Source organism: Lactuca virosa, chromosome 6, assembly GCF_052849685.1.
Source record: "Lactuca virosa cultivar CGN04683 chromosome 6, Lactuca_virosa_CGN04683_v6, whole genome shotgun sequence".
Classification (NCBI taxonomy): domain Eukaryota; kingdom Viridiplantae; phylum Streptophyta; class Magnoliopsida; order Asterales; family Asteraceae; genus Lactuca; species Lactuca virosa.
In genome coordinates, this window is record NC_136431.1 from 34,481,865 (window position 1) to 34,502,705 (window position 20,841).

Sequence of the window (20,841 nt, forward strand, 5' to 3'; positions counted from 1 at the left end):
GGAATAGAGTATTAAGTGCTTAATGGGAAAAGTGACTTAACAGAGACGTGCGATGGGTGTACATGCAGGTACACATAACGTACAAGCCATACAGCGATACGCTAAGCGTACAGAGGAGTACGCCCCGCGTACTCATCAGATATGAGCTTGGCGTGTTTTGGGCCTCAGATTGGGCCATACGTTGGACTTTGGTTCTTTGGGCCATCAGAAGTCAGATAATTTGGGCCAAGAATTTTTTTGGGCTTAGGGTAAGGCCCATTAGAGGGATTGGGCTCAATTTAGCAAATTGGGCCATTAGTGGGCCACTAGTGGGCATGGGAAGTCTACCTAGTATTGGGCCTTTCATATTATGGTTTTTGGGCCTTAGTTTTGGACCAATTTAGATAAGGGGTATAATAGTCATTTTACCCTAAGGAGGATTGTTGGTTTGGACTAATTATTATTTTGGTAATGGTAGCTTAGGGAGTCGAGAGATCAACAGTTCGAGGATCTGCCATCTAGCAACAATAGGTTTATTCGCAGGATTCTACAGTCAGCAAGAGGTTTGATCGCGTCAATTTTATAAAACTGGGTTTTATAAAAGAACATTGTTAAAATGTGATTTTTTTTCAAAAAATAAGATTTGTTTATAGTATACCATGGTTTATTGGATGCATGCAATAACTATAATACAATATGTTTTTTAAACTAGAATTATAAAAACATCAAAGATCCCTTACAAACCTCAAGTCTATGCAATCTTTTTGAAGAACACTCGCACATCTCTTGTATGCACTAGTGGGATAAAGGTCACCTAACCACTTAGTGTTATCTTTTGATGGTCGGGGTGTTTTCGCGATTTCTATAACCAAGTTATAGGCCAATTACACAAAATTTTCAAATTAGATGATTTGATCGGAAATCTCATACGATAAAGTCTAGATAAGTTTTGTGTTGTTTCTTTCAAGTGTTTATTTTATTTAAATAAAACTCTACACTTAATCCATTCTAACTTGTATTAGTATTTTTGAAGAAATTTTTCAGGAAATTGTGGAGTTTATTACCGACCTATGGCATGTTCACTTCTCTGTGAAGCACAACAAACAATTCGGTGCTTGTTGTCATAAAGACGCTTTGTCGATGTCGTGATAAAAAGAGTAAGATAAAAACAAGAATTTATCGTCTTCTATGTCTCGTCTCATGAAGGATGTAGCTAGCAACCACGGATGGGGGTGTCATCTCGTTTAGATCTATACACACATTCTTTGCTCACAAAGGATTAAAGGTTATTTCAGAGGACTTTACTAAGTGGTTCCCTTAGTTTGATGAATGAGAAACTCCCACAACAATCCCTAGTGTTAGTAACAATTCGCAATTATTTATGTTTGGAAACTTTTGGTTGTAAAGCTTAATAAACATGTAAAGCTACAAAGGTTTTCATATCCAAGTTTTTTGTTACAATTCTCAATTGTTTATGTTTGGAAACGTTTTGTTTGAAAAGCTTAATAAACGTGTAAATCTACAAAAGTTTTCCTTTCCAAGTTTTTGTTACAATTCCCAGTTGTTTATGTTCGGAAACTTTTTGTTTGTAAAGCTTAATAAACATGTAAGGCTACAAAAGTTTTCCTATCCAAGTTTTTTGTTACAATCCCAATTGTTTATGTTCGGAAACTTTTTTTTTGTAAAGCTAAATAAATGTGGAAAGCAACAAAAGTTTTCCTATCCAAGCACAACAACTGAATTTCGACTAAAACCAGATTTCAATATAAGTGAAACCAACCAAAATCTTAACAATATAACATGTACAATTGTAGTAGTAAAATGTGTGCGAAAAATAATGCAATTGTTGAGAGAAAAACTTGAACAAACGTTAGTCATACGATAATATGATGCAGAATAAAAGTTAATCTCGAGGATCTTGTTAGCTCAACAATAATAAGTTAAGTGAGTTAGAACTCATAAGCGGAAATGTAAAGGAAATATAAATGACAACAAGTTATATCAAGTAAACACCAAGTTGATTCATAACAAGGTTTGCATTCAAACACAAGTTAGTAAATGCGATCAACTTAAGATGAAGAGGGACTCAGATTATCAAATAAGATAGAGATAGAGATGAACGATCTTTGTATTTCGATAATAGTTCTGGAAGTGTGTTGGTACATGAAGTGGGATGCTCTATTTATAGAGTCCCGAAAATTTAATTGAGAAATAAAAAAAGTACTAAACTACTGACTATAGTGACCATGTAAGGTTCACTGGATAATACAAAGTAAACACGCTAAGTTAGTAAAGTAACATAGAAGTCTGCATGCATAATTCATCTCTACGGTAGGTCTTCAAGTATTCAGTTCACAAAGGATAAGATCAATCTCCGATAGTCATTTTCTCTACGGTATTATCAACAATCCAGGTCTGCGGTTCCTTAGCTAAAGAGGGTCACTTTTTTGTTTCAACAATTTCCCCCAAAGTGACATTTTAGCTATTTTGTTCACTTGTTCAACTTAAGGAACCGAATTATAATCCACCAAAACTTTATTACTTCAAACAACCACTGGATTCTTCGTGAGATCTCGAACTTTACTTCATCAGTAGTGTGCTTCGATCTTTGCACTGAAGCCAGAGTGATATCTAGTTTCTTCTTGGCCAGTCGATGGATTGCAGTTACCGGAATGAAGTACTTGGGACCATCTTGAGCTTTCTTGAACACGACCCCCAGCTCTGGATAATTTGTTGCACCAAGTGACATGTGTCACACCCCAAAACCGGAACGGCGTAAACGTTCAGGGGTGGAGGACGTCATGTTGAGTATCACAACAATGCATAGTAGTAAACAAGCAACAACATCATCCACTGCATTAATAGTATAATTTCATACAAGTGTGTTCTGTAAAGTTATAAGACACCAAAAATGTAAATCAAAATATGAGACGAGTCTTGAACGAGCTCCATCTTCTCAAAAGCCTGGCATCGGTACCTGTCTACTGATGACCTGAGAATACAAGTTATTTTGAAAGAGTTTATCAGCTTTAAAGCTGGTGAGTTCATAAGTATTTTAGTGTCATTGTTTGTATGAAAGTGTTTGTATGTAATTGATGTATAAGTTTGTAAATGTTTGTATCTCCTATAAAATTCTATATTTTCTACTAAACGTAACCTTCTACCAAGGCATCAAATGAAATGTATGTTATTTTCTTGTAAAAGTGTGTATTTTCCCAAATATGACTATCATTAACCAAAAATATAGTTTTACATTACCGTTCATTGTGTGAAGATCACAAAGTGAATGCAATGGGGAAATAATAAAGTACTGTAGTGTTGTATTAAGTAACTACTGTTGTACTATTTACCTTAAACCAATTTGTTATTTAAAGTAACATGTGATATGCCTGTACCATACTACCGACTATGAACACGACGATGAAAGACGTCGGAAGAAATGACATTTGGCACCCGTAGACTTGCAAGTCCCACTGTAGCTAGCAGCAAGATGTAGGATAGTCAATCCAGTATAGATCTATACACAAATTCAACGCTCTCCTTCTAGGAGACTCTGGATACAAAACGAGCCATAACAGGTGATGCCATGCCCCGTTACGTGGCTCACATAACTGTTGTAATGTTCTTGTATATGTATTGTATGTACTAGCTGTATTGTATGTTCTCTCTCTGTATAGAATGTATGTATGTTCTCTCTGTTTCTCATAATAGTATGTTCTCTTGTATAATGTATAGTATGTACTAGCTGTATTGTATGTTCTCTCTCTGTCTAGTATGTATGTTTGTTTCTCATCACTACATGTTATGTTTGTTTCTCATCACTATATGTTATGTTTGTTTCTCATCACTATATGTTATGACTCATGTATGAACTGACTCATTGTATGATTCATTGTTCTAGTAATAGTATTAGTAACTTCCTAAACTATACCTATTATAGTTTACTAGTAATGATGTTTGTATGAGTGAACATGTTTGTATACCTTTGCTACCCAAAGGTATTGAATTGAAAGAAGGAACTTTTATATCTATATACATATACATAATATATAACTAGGATTCAAACGACCTTCGGACAAACAACAGTTACCCTAAGTCCACAACCAAACAAGGAACAGGAAGCAAGGTGAGCTATCAGTCCTAAGTCCTTTTAATCCTACTTATATATCTATATCTATTTAGATATACATTTGACAAAGTATAAGTTTAATAAAAGTATTTAACATGTAAAAGAGTTTGCAAAATAGTTTGAAGTAGTTTGTTTGATAACACAGTTTGAAAAGTAAGAAAATCCATAAGCTTGATAGTTATTAATCACATGTGATTGATATAATAACTATAATAGTTCAACTTGTATTCCCCCCCATAAAAGCATTTAAAATCATTTAAAAGGTTGATTAAGGGGTATGAACTCACCTGTAGTGAGTGGTTTGGAAGAACGGACGGTATAGGATGCTAAGTGTCAAGTGAAGACTTGAGCACACACACGGATCCTATTTAACATATAATGACACATATATGTATCCAATTAGTCATTTAACAACTAATTAACCAAGTTAAGACACCCTAGGACCCGGAAAACACTTTGATTCAAGTGCTAGAAGTACCAAGGGTTGCATCTAAGGGTTGTATAGCCACTTAAAGGAGTTTTCGGTCCATATGGTTTTCGGTCCAAATGGTTTTCGGTCCATATGGTTTTCGGTCCAAATGGTTTTGACCGAAAACCCATGGTCTTTGATGCATAAGGTGATTTCCAAGGGCTTTAAACAATCAATGAAGTGTTCTAGACTCAAAACTAAGTATTAGGAAAGGCTTAAAGTCATTTTGCACCCTTCATAAGGGTTTTCGGTCTAAGGAGATGCACTAGACCGAAAACACCTTTTGTTCTTGGATAAATGGTGATTTCAAGGCCCTAAATCAAGAGTTTAAACTAGATAACAAGTATAGGGAAGTAATACTTACGATTTAGAGGCTAATAGAGTTGATTTTGGACCAAAACACTAGTGTGTGTTCTTGGTGTTCTTGAAGATCTAACCCGAAAGAGATGATTTCATGGATGAAATCAAAGGGTTGTACTAGATAAAGCTTTGTAACAACAAATCAAATGGAAAGAATTCTTACAATTTTGAAGATCAAAGTGAAGAACTCGATGATACTTGAGAGAGAATGGATGTTTCTAGCTTTGAAAAGGAAAGAATGATCCAAATGATCATGAAATATCTATGTAGGATGGGGTTTTTGGTCACCTTGACCGAAAACTCTAAGGTCTTGACCGAAAACTTCTTTTTGAGGAGGTTTTCGGTTTGCTTCATGACTAGAACTTCAACCAATTCATCCTAACACTGATTCCTTTGATGTACTAAATTTAGAATACTCGAATAGACTCCAAATAGGGCTAAAACGTAACAAACAAGACTAACTCTGATAAATTTGAATGTTTATACAAGCTATAAATTTCGGATTTTCACAACATGTCTTGGAATCCTTCAGTGGAGTTTGGCACAGGCTCAAAGTCAGGAAAATCGAACTTCTTGGCAAGGACTGGATGTATTTCAACATCAATCTTTCCAAAGTCGCATACCAATGCCTTGATGAATTCACAAGCTCTTTCACAAGCAACCTTCATCTTTGGATATTTTTCAGCCTTAAGCTGAAACACCCTAGCTATCAAGAATATCTCTTCGGGGTTCATGCACACAAAATCCGCTTGAGTTCTGATGTATTCATCTCCTCTTCTGGTCAGGGTATATTGGTAAAATTCAGTTTTCATGAATTTTCTCACTTTGTAGTTCTTTACCCCGTCTGGTCTATCATTGGACCAAAATTTCTCAAATTCGAAACCAATTCTTAGCATGAAAGATGTTCAAGCGTTCAAACTCCATGGGGAGTCTTCGATCTCCAAGGTTGATGTACCCCTCACTCGTCTGACGAGGAAGGGTGTGGATTTCGGTTGGGGGCATAAGCAGATGGAAACATTCGAGACATTGAGGTAGAAGTTATGTGAGGCCCCAATGTTGACCCTCGCTGAGGGTGTTGAGGATTTTTTTGTTTATTTTGATGCTTCCATCACCGGTCTGGGGGAATTCTTATGCAGCAAGGGAGGGTTATTGTGTATGCTTATATGCAGTTGAAGCTGCACGAGGGACGATATCCTACGCATGATATGGAGTTGGGGGCGGTTGTGTTTGCCCTTAAGATTTTGCCAACATTACCTATATGGGGTCTGATATACCATCTACACGAATAACTAGAGTTCAAGATATCTCATGGATCAACCAAATCCAAACATAAGACAACATTGGTGTCTTGATGTGGTCAAGGATTATGATTGATTCTTTACCACCCGGGGAAAGCGAATGTGATTGCTGATGCTTTGAGCCGCAAGTCGGCTAGTTCTTCTATTGGAGCCTATGTATGAGGATTTCGATCGACTCTCCGCTTCTGGATTTGATTAGGGAGGCTCAGTCCGAGGGAGTCAAGAAGGAGAACTAGAAGTATGGGAGACTTAGGGGTGAGATTGACAAGTTTTCTACTAACTGTCGTGGATTGTTGACCCGGTGTGGTCGGGTTTGGGTACCAAATTTTGGTGGGATCTGGCAGCCTCTATTGGAGGAGGCACACAAGTACAGATTTTCGATAAATCCTAGAGCCACCAAGATGTATCGGGATTTGCGACTCAGTTACTGGTGGCCATGAATGAAGTGGGAGATAGCATGGTATGTTGAGAGGTGTTTGAGCTGTCGGATGGTCAATGCCGAGCAGCAGAGGCCAAATGGAAAGCTTCAACCTTTGGAGGTTCCCATGTGGAAATGGGAACAGATCACCATGGATTTCATCACCAAGCTACCTCAGATGGCTAAGGGGTTCGATTCAATTTGGGTGATAGTGGACTGTTTGACCAAGAGTTCCCACTTTTTAGCTATCCGAGAGAGCTCCTCGACCGATAAATTGGCCAATGTGTATGTGCGCAAGATTGTTGCTCGACGTGGTGTTCCAGTTTCTATTGTATCAGGTCGGGATGTCTGGTTCACTTTGCGGTTTTGGCAGAGGTTCCAAGAGGAACTAGGTACGAGGTTGCATTTTAGCATTGCTTATCATCCGCAGATTGACGGCCAGAAGGAGAGGATTGTAACAAACTGTTATTTCAAACCTATGTAATAGTATAGGTCAATGTGTAGTTCTTTTTATAATAATAAAGAGAAATTTTAGCATAATGTGCATATTTACATAATTGACCCTCAAAAATAAATTATTTAGCAATCTCGATTGGGATGAACCAAGTGATAGAGATTTTAACAAGGTTTCCAAAAACATAAAGAGCACTAAAATCCGAGTTATAACGAAGAAGTTATGACCAATCGAAAATCCGCGACAAAACCGGCAAAACACTATTCAGTGTAAAAACTGAATTTTCGATAAAAGACTTTTTAGCTTTAACAATCTAAATGAAAGTTGTAGTTTATGTTAAACCGAGAACTTTCATAAAAAGAACGGAAAAATCTGACTTCGTATGAGGAAGTTATGATTTTTCTAAGTTTCAGTATAGCAGTGTACAACTAAAAACTCGAAATAAAGATCGAGCGATTTTTAGCCGACACAACCTAAACGAGAATTGAAGGTCTCGTCGGTATTAGTACAACGGTAAAAAGACAGACAAAAACGGACGTCGTATGAAGAAGTTATGAATTTTTAACGGATTCCCGTCCCGGTCTGTTTAAAATAATAATATTAAAAAAAAGTCAAAATTAGCCGAAGAAGTCTAAACGAAAGTCGTATAGTATGATTTTACCTACGCGTGCATATAAAGAACGCCAAAAACGGAGCTCGTATGCGAAAGTTATGATTTTCGCAAGTTTGGCACAAAAATAAAGAAAAAATGGGAAAAACCGGGTAATTTCGCATGCCACGTCACCCTCGCACGTGGCAGCTGCTGAGTGGACCGAACCCATGCGTGGCACCTCCTGATTGGACCGCAGCCGAGGTCCACTTAGAAGCGAACAGCTTCGCATGAAGACACCCCGGAGACACCCCTCGCACACACCGCGGACACCCTCCTTCGCACGTGGCCTCTTCCCATTGGACCGAGGTTTGGTCCAATCCGAGCCAGCCAGCAGCGAGCCTCCGGTCCGAAGAAGTCCCCTCCCTTCGCCATCTGTCCGATGCGTGGCAGCCTCGCATAGGCTTGGGTCCGAACCTTCGGACTATATATAGCATGTGAGGGCTTCCGAAATTTTACACTTTTTCACCCCAATTTTCATTCTCTTTCACATTTTCCACTCTCATAAGCTCATATACAACCCCTAAAGCCCCGGTATCAAGTCTCGAACCCTAAGCAAGCCTCGAAGCCCCGAGATTTACGAGAAGTAACCTCTCTCCTGTCAAAACTCTGCCAAATTTGAGCCGGTTTCCCGACAAATAAACTCCTTTTCGTGAAACGAAACTCTGTCCGGTTCACCATCTATCAAGTGAGTACATACCTCCGTATTTTCATAATTTCTACTGTTTTAAGGAGGGGAATAAAAGCATAACACAAGAACTTTGTGTTATAAAACCATGATTCAAATCATGATAAAATAACATTAAATTATCTAAAAATACTGAAATTATCAAACTCTTTTATAATCTTATATTTTTCCCCAAAATTCATATTAGTATATATATATATATATATATATATATATATATATATATATATATATATATATATATATATATATATATATATATATATATATATATATATATATATATATATATATAAATAAGATTTAAAAGGCTTAGGACTGATAACTCATTCTGGGTCCTTTTCCTTGTTTGGATGTGGGCTTATAGTTCGGGTTATTTGTCCGAGTGTCGTTTAAATGTTACTTGTATATGAAATTGTGTATGTATATAAATATAAAAGTTATTTCATCAATTCAAACACCTTTGTAACACGTTGAGCAAGGGGTTACATGCTAAATACAGTTATATACATATTCAGAAAGTACATATAAATTATAATAGGTATAATTTATACATAGAACAATAATTCATACTACAAGAATACACGGTCTTACAAGAAACTAGGGTTTTGATACAAAACAAATCAAGGTTTACACTTATCAAATACATGTTTGAAACGCCGATGAGTGGCAATTGTTATCAACATTTTAAACGTCCACAAAGCGTTTGTTTCAGGCCATCCGTCATAGTATGGTTATAAGAACTCATTAAAAAGATATTAACAATACGTTAGTGTATAAACAAGTAAACCAAAGTACACCTTCAAAGTACCAGTTTTCAGAATACAAACTACAATGGTTCAATACAGTTTTCAATAACAGCTGGAGGAGCCAGGCACACTCTCGGTTACAAGTTTTCATAAAGGAATACAAATACAAAACATTGATACAAAGAGAACGGTTTAATGAGAATAAAACTACTTTTCATATACAACAGAAAATATAGGATTTTCTGGAACAGTTCACATATACAAGATACAGATATACTCTTTTAAACATAAACACTTATGCACTCACTCAACTTTATGTTGATACTCTCTTTTCAAATTACTTGTATTCTCAGGGAAATAATACACAGGTACTCCCCGAGCTTTTGAGAAGATGGAGCTTTGTTGAGTCATATCTTCTTTTGTATAACTATATTTTGGTTCAATATACAATGATTGAACACATGTAAATACTTATACTTTTTAAATACAATGGTTGTTTGTACTTTGATTACTATGATGCATGTGTTGTGATACTACAATTCAAGTCCTTCACCCCCAAACGTTTCCGCCGTCTGGTTTGGGGGTGTGACAGATTGGTATCAGAGCATTGTTTATAGTGAACTCAGTATATCAATCAATAAAAGATATACAAACTATAAATACATCGGGGCAAAGAGCTCTGACTACAAGTATACTTTTAAAAATTTAAGTATTTTTATAAGAAGTATACTAACACTCATACCTACAAGTACAGTATCACAGTCATAAGAACGCACTCATACTTACAAGTACAATATCACAATCATAAGAACTTAAAAGTATTTGGATGTTGAGCACTATAGTCAAACCTGAGCGGTTATGTAATCATATCTGGAATTAATATAGCCTGATCAACTATATTGATTTGAGATATGACCAACATGTGTTTGGGAGTGATAGTAGTGTTGAGACATGTCTAAAACTTACCATACATATTCAGAAGAACTACAGAACAAAATACAAAGATTAAAATACTATGGAGAGTATTTTACTAATCTTATTTCTAATACAGAACCTATGGCTGCACCCAATTTACCGAGAGACCCCTACAATCCACAGAATGCAGGCTGGAATAAAGACTCAGACGAAGAACCCTTTGAGGACAGCGAGTCAAGTGGTACAGATACAGAGCCACAAGTCTACAACCCTGGGGAGCGTCCCCAGAGGCAAGAGGACGTAGAACCAATACCTGAGTGGGGCCAATACATAAACCATTGGAGTCGACAAGACGGCCAACGCCCTCCATACGGAATGGCACAAGGTTTCTATAACGTATCTAGAGGAGGAACTGCTGACAGAGCTCTTCCAGTTATAGTAAACCGGATAGCCCGACAGTTCGATCAATCAATAATGTCGATCAATCGGATCCTAGAGGTGAATGCGGTTGCGCAGGGAAACATTGCAGATATCCTTCGTCTTGACGAGATGCACCCAGCACCATACTGAAGCCCTTCAAAGGCAACTTAGTGCTGCTGAATCAGAGATCAGAGAACTAAGGGAGCATCAAGCTGCCCAAGAAAGGCGCTGGAAAGCGCAAGACGAAGCGGAACCTAGCAATGGTCGTAGAAATCGTCGCAAGTAGTGTTCGCACTACTCCTACTTTCTACTTTCTATATCGAATGTGTATACTACTTTCTACGTTATGTACAAATCAAGTATCAATAAAACGATAAGCACTTTACTTCAACAAGAGTTATTATAGTTTTCATAATCATCTTATTCCAAAGTTTTGGATCGCATAAATGTTCCAGTGTTATTTTTCATACTTTCGATACAACCGCGGAAATTTTATTTTTCCGGTAGGTTGGTTTGATGTCGACACTTTCTCAGTATTGGGGTATATTATAATCCTGCTTTAAGGTCATGTTTTCTGGACCTTATATACTTAATATACCAATACAGTTGACATGTACATTCATACTTTTAGAAAAGTAACCATTCAATTTCATATTATCCTGTTGTGTACTTGCACTGGATTTCTATTTCCAATTCTTTGTAAGATTCATGTTGAATTAAGTGTTTAGTTCAGAGATATCAAATTCATATTCATTCTTGATATCTCACTATCTTTTTATCTATTTGACTTTTATAGCAAGAGATGCCTCCTCGTAGAAATCCAAGACGTGTCAACACCAATGAAGCACCGACACCACCCCCACCACCACCTCCTCAATTCGACCCCGCTATGTTTCAAGCGGCGGTCACGGCGGCTATAGCGGCTGCCATGTCTCACGTTCATACTCCTGGTGTTAGTGGGTCGGGAGTCGGTGCACATCCTTCTAACCATGGCGAAAGTCATGGGCATTCGCGAGAATGCGCTTATAAGGATTTCTCTAATGCCAAACCCAGGACCTTTAATGGGACTGGGGGAGTTATGGCACTAAGACAATGGATTGAGAAAACAGAAGCAATCTTTGAAATTTGCTCCTGTCCTGAGGGTAGCAAGGTTAAATTTACTGCCTGTACTTTTTCTGATAGGGCTCTGACGTGGTGGAATGGCCACATTAAGTCACTAACTCTGATAATGGCTAACTCCATCAGCTGAGAGAGCCTAAAAGCCATGTTAATGCGGGAATACTGCCCGCGAGGGGAGATACAGAAACTGGAGCAAGAACTATGGGCTCTTACAATGGTTGGTTCTGATATATCAACCTATACCAATAGGTTCTATGATCTGGCAATACTTTGTCTGGATATGGTTCCTATCGAGAGCAAAAAGATTGAGAGATATATTTGGGGTATGTCGCCCCAAATTCAGTCAAGTGTTTTAGCTTCAAAGCCTATTACATTTGACAGTGCCAAAGAACTGGCACAATCTCTCATCGACCACGGAGCCCGTCAAAACTCTGTGGTCTCTGCTCCAGAACAACCCAAGGAGAACAACAACAACAGCAAGAAGAGGGTTTGGAACAAGGGGAAGGGCAAATCACCTCTGGAACCAGCAAAGAAGCAACAAGTAGTGGCTGTCCATGCTACTACTGTACCTGCTACCATACCCGCTACTATACCTGCTGCTGTCCCCAATAACTTTGCACCAACAAAGCCCTATGCTGGTACCCTCCCTAAATGCAACAAGTGCAATTTTCACCACAATGGAAATTGCCATGAAATGCAGTGTCGAAACTGCAACAAGAAGGGGCATACTGCCCGATTCTGTAGAATACCACCCCAACCCCTTAACCAAGTACCTGCCACTGGAGTAGGCCGAGCATGCTACCAATGCGGTGATGTGGGGCATTTCAAGAAAGATTGTCCAAAGGCTGGAAATGCCGGTGGAGTTGGGAGGATTTTAGCACTGGGTCATGAAGAAGCGGTGGCAGACCCTGCTGTGGTCACGGGTACGTTCCTTCTCAATAATACTTATGCATGCATTCTATTTGATTGTGGTGCTGAGAGGAGCTTCGTGAGCCATAATTTTAAACATCTACTAAATCAAAACTCCCAACCACTAAACGAAACTTTTACAGTAGAAATGGCTAACGGGAAATCCGAATCCACCAATGATATATACATAGGATGTATCCTTACCTTGAATGACTTATCTTTTCCAATAGACCTTATGCCGGTCTCTATCAAAGTTTTGACATCATAATAGGTATGGATTGGTTGTGCCCCAACCATGCCGACATCCTATGTTATGAAAGAGCTGTTCGTTTGAACTTGCCAACTAACGAAACTCTTATTATCTATGGTGACAAACCTGGAACAAATCTTCAGATCATTTCTTGCATCAAAGCACATAAATATCTTCGCAAGGAGTACTGTGCTTTCTTAGCTCACGTGGTAGACAAAAAGCAAGAAGTGAAAGATATCGCGAGCATTCCAGAGGTCTGCAACTTTCCCGATATTTTTCCCGATGATCTTCCAGGAGTACCTCCCGAACGACAAGTCGAATTCCGAATCGACTTAATCCCTGGAGCTATCCCCGTAGCCAAATCCCCCCATCGTCTTGCACCTTCTGAAATGCAAGAATTATCCAGCCAGCTTAACGAACTCCTTAACAAAGGTTTCATAAGACCAAGCTTCTCACCTTGGGGAGCACCGGTGTTGTTCGTGAAGAAGAAGGATGGATCATTCCGCATGTGCATAGACTATCGCGAGCTGAATAAACTTACCATCAAGAACCGATACCCTCTACCTCGCATTGACGATCTGTTCGACCAACTTCAAGGTGCGAGCTACTTCTCGAAGATAGACTTAAGATCCGGGTATCACCAATTACAGATTTTGGAGGAAGACGTTCCCAATACCGCATTTAGAACTCGTTATGGTCATTACGAGTTTATTGTGATGCCATTCGGATTGACGAATGCACCTGCTGTGTTCATGGATCTAATGAACAGAGTGTGTCGTCCATTCCTGGACAAATTCGTCATAGTCTTCATCGACGACATCCTTGTCTATTCAAGAAGCAAAGAAGAACATGGCCAACATCTTCGTCAAATATTACAAACTCTTAGGACCGAAAAACTTTATGCGAAGTTTTCAAAGTGCGAGTTTTGGATTAGGAAGGTTGAATTCCTAGGTCACGTGGTCAGTTCAGAAGGAATACACGTGGACCCTTCCAAAATCAAAGCAATTGAAAACTGGCCAGCACCCACAACTCCTACAGAAACCCGACAATTCTTAGGTCTTGCTGGCTACTATCGCAGATTCATTCAAAATTTCTCCCGAATCGCTAAACCTCTTACCACCCTGACGCAAAAGGGTGTAACCTATAACTGGGGAGAGAAGCAAGAAACCGCATTCCAAACGCTCAAACAAGCCTTGTGCAGTGCACCGATCCTGTCCCTACCCGAAGGGACAGAGGACTTTGTAGTGTACCGTAATGCTTCAAATCAAGGGCTTGGGTGTGTACTTATGCAAATAGGAAAGGTTATCTCCTACGCCTCCAGACAACTTAAGACACATGAAGTCAACTACACAACACACGACCTTGAGCTAGGAGCGGTAGTGTTTGCTCTGAAGATCTGGAGACATTACCTATATGGCACGAAATGCACAATATTCACGGACCATAAAAGTCTCCAGCATATCTTCAATCAGAAAGAGATGAACATGAGACAACGACGATGGGTGGAGCTACTGAACGACTACGAATGTGAAATTCTTTATCACCCTGGTAAAGCAAACGTAGTAGCTGATGCCCTTAGCAGAAAAGAATACTCGGGACGCCGAGTAAAGTCGTTGATCATGACAATCCATTCACATCTGTCCACACAAATCAAAGAAGCTCAACTAGAAGCCTTGAAACCCGAAAACGTGGCAGGTGAAACCCTGAGAGGAATGGATAAAAACTTCGAAGTCAGGGATAATGGAGTCTATTATTTCATGAACCGGATCTGGACACCAAAGTTCGGTGGTTACAGAGACATGGTTATGAATGAAGCACACAAAACCCGATACTCCATTCATCCAGGTTCAGACAAGATGTATCTGGACCTTAAGAAACTATACTGGTGGCCTAATATGAAGGCCGAAATCGCTACCTTTGTGGCCAAGTGCCTTACTTGTGCCAAAGTCAAGGTAGAATACCAGAAACCTTCAGGTTTATTACAACAACCTGAAATCCCTGAATGGAAGTGGGAGCGGATTACAATGGATTTCATAACCAAATTACCCAAGACTTCGGGTGGTTATGATACTATTTGGGTAATCGTCGACAGATTAACCAAATCGGCACACTTCTTGCCAATAAAAGAAACCGACAAGATGGAGAAACTAACCCGAACTTACCTCAAGGATATTGTTAGATTGCATGGTGTACCAATATCTATTATTTCGGACCGAGATAGTAGATTCACCTCTCGTTTCTGGCAGTCTTTACAAAACTCTTTGGGAACTAGGCTGGACATGAGTACAGCCTACCATCCACAAACCGACGGACAAAGTGAGAGGACGATTCAAACATTAGAAGACATGTTGCGAGCGTGCGTGATAGACTTTGGAAAAGCATGGGATATTCACTTACCCCTTGTTGAATTCTCTTATAACAACAGTTATCACACTAGCATTAAGGATGCTCCATTCGAAGTCCTCTATGGCCGCAAGTGCAGATCCCCTCTGTGCTGGGCTGAAGTGGGTGACACGCAGCTAGCTAGAGGTCAAACTCCTGACAGTGCTCTCACTGGTCCGGAAATAATTCGAGAAACCACCGAGAAAATCATACAAATTTGGGGGCGACTTAAAGCTTCCAGAGATAGACAGAAAAGCTACGCTGACAAACGAAGAAAACCCTTGGAATTCCAGGTTGGTGACCGCGTCTTGTTAAAAGTCTCCCCCTGGAAGGGCATGATACGCTTTGGAAAGCGTGACCAATTGAGTCCAAGGTACATAGGACCCTTCGAAATTCTTACTAGAATTGGTCCTGTAGCTTACAAACTTCGATTACCCCAAGAACTAAATAACATTCATCCTACCTTCCACGTTTCAAACTTGAAAAAGTGTTTATCTGATGGGACTCTTGTGATACCACTCGAGGATATCGAGTTAAACGAGAGCCTCAACTTTGTGGAAGAACCCGTAGAGATTCTAGACAGGGAAGTTAAGAAAACCAAACAAAGCCGTATCCCGATAGTGAAGGTTCGCTGGAATGCAAAACGGGGACCTGAATTCACTTGGGAGCGGGAGGATCAAATGAAACAGAAGTATCCACATCTTTTTCCCTAGTCTACCTGAAATACTAATTTCGGGACGGAATTCTCTCTAATGGGGGGATAATGTAACAAATCATTATTTCAAACCTATGTAATAGTATAGGTTAATGTGTAGTTCTTTTTATAATAATAAAGAGAAATTTTAGCATAATGTGCATATTTACATAATTGACCCTCAAAAATAAATTATTTAGCAATCTCGATTGGGATGAACCAAGTGATAGAGATTTTAACAAGGTTTCCAAAAACATAAAGAGCACTAAAATCCGAGTTATAACGAATAAGTTATGACCAATCGAAAATCCGCGACAAAACCGGCAAAACACTATTCAATGTAAAAACTGAATTTTCGATAAAAGGCTTTTTAGCTTTAACAATCTAAATGAAAGTTGTAGTTTATGTTAAACCGAGAACTTTCATAAAAAGAACGGAAAAATCTGACTTCGTATGAGGAAGTTATGATTTTTCTAAGTTTCAGTATAGCAGTGTACACCTAAAAACTCGAAATAAAGATCGAGCGATTTTTAGCCGACATAACCTAAACGAGAATTGAAGGTCTCGTCGGTATTAGTACAACGGTAAAAAGACAGACAAAAACGGACGTCGTATGAAGAAGTTATGAATTTTTAACGGATTCCCGTCCCGGTCTGTTTAAAATAATAATATTAAAAATAAAGTCAAAATTAACCGACGAAGTCTAAACAAAAGTCGTAGAGTATGATTTTACCTACGCGTGCATATAAAGAACGCCAAAAACGGAGCTCGTATGCGAAAGTTATGATTTTCGCAAGTTTGGCACAAAAATAAAGAAAAAATGGGAAAAACCGGGCAATTTCGCATGCCACGTCACCCTCGCACGTGGCAGCTGCTGAGTGGACCGAACCCATGCGTGGCACCTCCTGATTGGACCGCAGCCGAGGTCCACTTAGAAGCGAACAGCTTCGCATGAAGACACCCCGGAGACACCCCTCGCACACACCGCGGACACCCTCCTTCGCACGTGGCCTCTTCCCATTGGACCGAGGTTTGGCCCAATCCTAGCCAGCCAGCAGCGAGCCTCCGGTCCGAAGAAGTCCCCTCCCTTCGCCATCTGTCCGATGCGTGGCAGCGTCGCATAGGCTTGGGTCCGAACCTTCGGACTATATATAGCATGCGAGGGCTTCCGAAATTTTACACTTTTTCACCCCAATTTTCATTCTCTTTCACATTTTCCACTCTCATAAGCTCATATACAACCCCTAAAGCCCCGGTATCAAGTCTCGAACCCTAAGCAAGACTCGAAGCCCCGAGTTTCCCTAGAAGTAACCTCTCTCCTGTCAAAACTCTGCCCAATTTGAGCCGGTTTCCCGACAAATAAACTCCTTTTCGTGAAACGAAACTCTGTCCGGTTCACCATCTATCAAGTGAGTACATACCTCCGTATTTTCATAATTTCTACTGTTTTAAGGGGGGGAATAAAAGCATAACACAAGAACTTTGTGTTATAAAATCATGATTCAAATCATGATAAAATAACATTAAATTATCTAAAAATATTCAAAACATCAAACTCTTTTATAATCTTATATTTTTCCCCAAAATTCATATTTGTATATATATATATATATATATATATATATATATATATATATATATATATATATATATATATATATATATATATATATATATATATGTATATAAATAAGATTTAAAAGGCTTAGGACTGATAACTCATTCTGGGTCCTTTTCCTTGTTTGGATGTGTGCTTATAGTTCCGGTTATTTGTCCGAGTGGCGTTTAAATTTTACTTGTATATAAAATTGTGTATGTATATAAATATAAAAGTTATTTCATCAATTCAAACACCTTTGTAACACGTTGAGCAAGGGGTTACATGCTAAATACAGTTATATACATATTCAGAAAGTACATATAAATTATAAGAGGTATAATTTATACATAGAACAATAATTCATACTACAAGAATACACGGTCTTACATGAAACTAGGGTTTTGATACAGAACAAATTAAGGTTTACACTTATCAAATACATGTTTGAAATACTAAATCAAGAACATACTGTTAATCATTTATTTCAGAATGATTGGGTTTTCTTAACTAATATACATGTAACGTTTATATGCTTTTATGAGACATTCAGGTTGTTTAATTCATTTTAGACAACAAAGGTAAAGCCCTGACATTATAACCAGAATCTCCAGCCTCGGGGATCGAAACAAGTTGTGTGTAGATCTATATCGGGATTGACAACCCCGCACTCAAGCTGCTAGCTACAGTCAGGCATACACGCCGATGAGTGACAATTGTTATCAACATTTTAAACGCCCACAAAGCGTTTGTTTCAGGCCATCCGTCATAGTATGGTTATAAGAACTCATTAAAAAGATATTAACAATACGTTAGTGTATAAACAAGTAAACGAAACTACACCTTCAAAGTTCCAGTTTTCAGAATACAAACTACAATGGTTCAATACAGTTTTCAATAACAGCTGGCGGAGCCAGGCACACTCTCAGTTACAAGTTTTCATAAAGGAATACAAATACAAAACGTTGATACAAAGAGAACGGTTTTATGAGAATAAAACTACTTTTCATATACAACAGAAAATATAGGATTTTCTGGAACAGTTCACATATACAAGATACATATATACTCTTTTAAACATAAACACTTATGCACTCACTCAACTTTATGTTGATACTCTCTTTTCAAATTACTTGTATTCTCAGGGAAATAATACACAGGTACACCCCGAGCTTTTGAGAAGATGGAGCTTTGTTGAGTCATATCTTCTTTTGTATAACTATATTTTGGTTCAATATACAATGATTGAACACACGTAAATACTTATACTTTTTAAATACAATGGTTTTTTGTACTTTGATTACTATGATGCATGTGTTGTGATACTACAATTCAAGTCCTCCACCCCCAGACGTTTCCGCCGTTTGGTTTGGGGGTGTGACAAGGACCATTCAGACACTTGAAGATATGTTGAGAGCCTGTGTTATAGATTTCGGTGGGAGTTGGGACTTCTACCTTCCTCTGGCTGAGTTTTCCTACAACAACATTTATCATTCCAGTATCGGTGCGCTGCCATTCGAGCTTCTCTATGGGTGGAAGTGTCGTACCCTAGTTTTTTAGGGAAAGGTCGGTCATATAGTTATACGAAGGACTGAGGTAGTCCTTTTGATGATAGAGCTTATTCTGCAAATCAGACAGAGGTTGCAGACATCTCAAGGTCGGCATGAGAGTTATCCTGACAGGCACCGATCGAAGTTGGAGTTCCAGGTCGACGATATGGTACTACTGAAGGTGTCACCCTGGAAGGGTGATATATGCTTTAGAAAGACGGGTGTGGACCTTATTTAAACATCCTTAACTCCTAAAACCCCCTTCATTCCTCAGCCTTCATCCCCATCTTTGACCCCAGCTAACCCTAATCTCTTGTGTGAGCATTTTTGACCTTGAGTGTGTATTTTAGTGATGTTGAAGGAGGAAGAAGGAAGTGGATTCATCTTGGGAGCTCAAAGACAACCTAGATCCAGAAGCACATCATCATTTTGAACCACTTGGAGGTAAAAATCTCTGATCTTGATGAAGTTTTTCTTAGATCTTGTTATCCATGGATTTGTGTTCATTTTGGTCCCATAAGCTTGGTGTTTATGAGTATGGTTTACTATAAATCATATGAGCTGTCCTTTCAAATGTTTTGTAGTGTTTAGAGTCATAAAATATAATCTTGGTCCTTAGTTTCCTTCCATGCATGGGCTATGACGTCTTAATGAGTTAAGAAGTTAGGGTTTTTGGTAATGGGCACTTTATAGCCATGTAAGATCATCAAGTTGGAAACTTTATGATTAAGAACGTTATTTGAGGACTAGATATGGGTTTTGGACGAAGTATCTAAATAGATTAAGCACTTATTAGAAAAGGAAGCTGGCGGTCGCGCACGCTGCGTGTACATGGTCAACTCCTTGTAAATTGGTCAATGTGCATTACGTTGTGCATACAAGCTAAGTACAAGTTTGGCGTACTCAGATGATTTGACTCGGTTGACCCCTTTTACTTTTGACTTTGACCATGATTTTGAATAAGTTGACCTAGGGGTATTTTGGGTATTTTGAGTTGTGGACTGAGATTTGGTCATTGGTTATTGTGAATTGGATTGGTAGAGTTTGTATTCAGAGCAACGTGTTGGTAAGTTATTTCGTTAGTATGTGAGGTGAGTTTTTCCCTCACTGTACTGGTGGGTTGAAGTCACCAATGCCAGACCACTCGATCATGAATCCTGGTTTATTGGCTTGATGTTATGTTGAGTATGTGGTAGATTGATAGATCAATATGATTACCTGTGTTCACTGAGTACGAGCTAGACTGGTAGATCTGTATGATTTTCTGTGTAGTTGGTTATTGATTGTTAATGTATATGTTGACATGTTATGGTTTGTTGGGTTGAGGCAGTCCAGCTTTGTGCTGAAGGCCAAGACATACGGGGCAGTCGGGATAGACTGAAGACCTGCGAGGCGGTCCAATCAGGCTAAAGACCCAGAGAATGGACCAGATAGACTATAGGCCCATTGAGGCGTTCCAGTCATGCTGAAGTCTCTGAGAGCGGTCTAGATAGGTTGCAGGCCCTAAGAGGTGTCTAGTCCGGCTGAAGGCTAATGTATGCATGTTGTTATATGTATGGTTATGTGTGTGGTATTTGGGGGAACTCACTAAGCTTTGGCTTACAATTTCAGTTTATTGTTTCAGGTACTTCACATGATCGGGAGAAAGCTAAGGCGTGATCATGTATGTCCTTCTGGGTTTTACGATATTGGATTTTGGGGTACTATGATTTTTATTATTATTTTGGACCAATGTTTTGTAAACAATTATGGTATTGGATTGATTTGGAAAAATAAAAATTTTACTCTGGATTTTTGGAGTTCACCATTTCC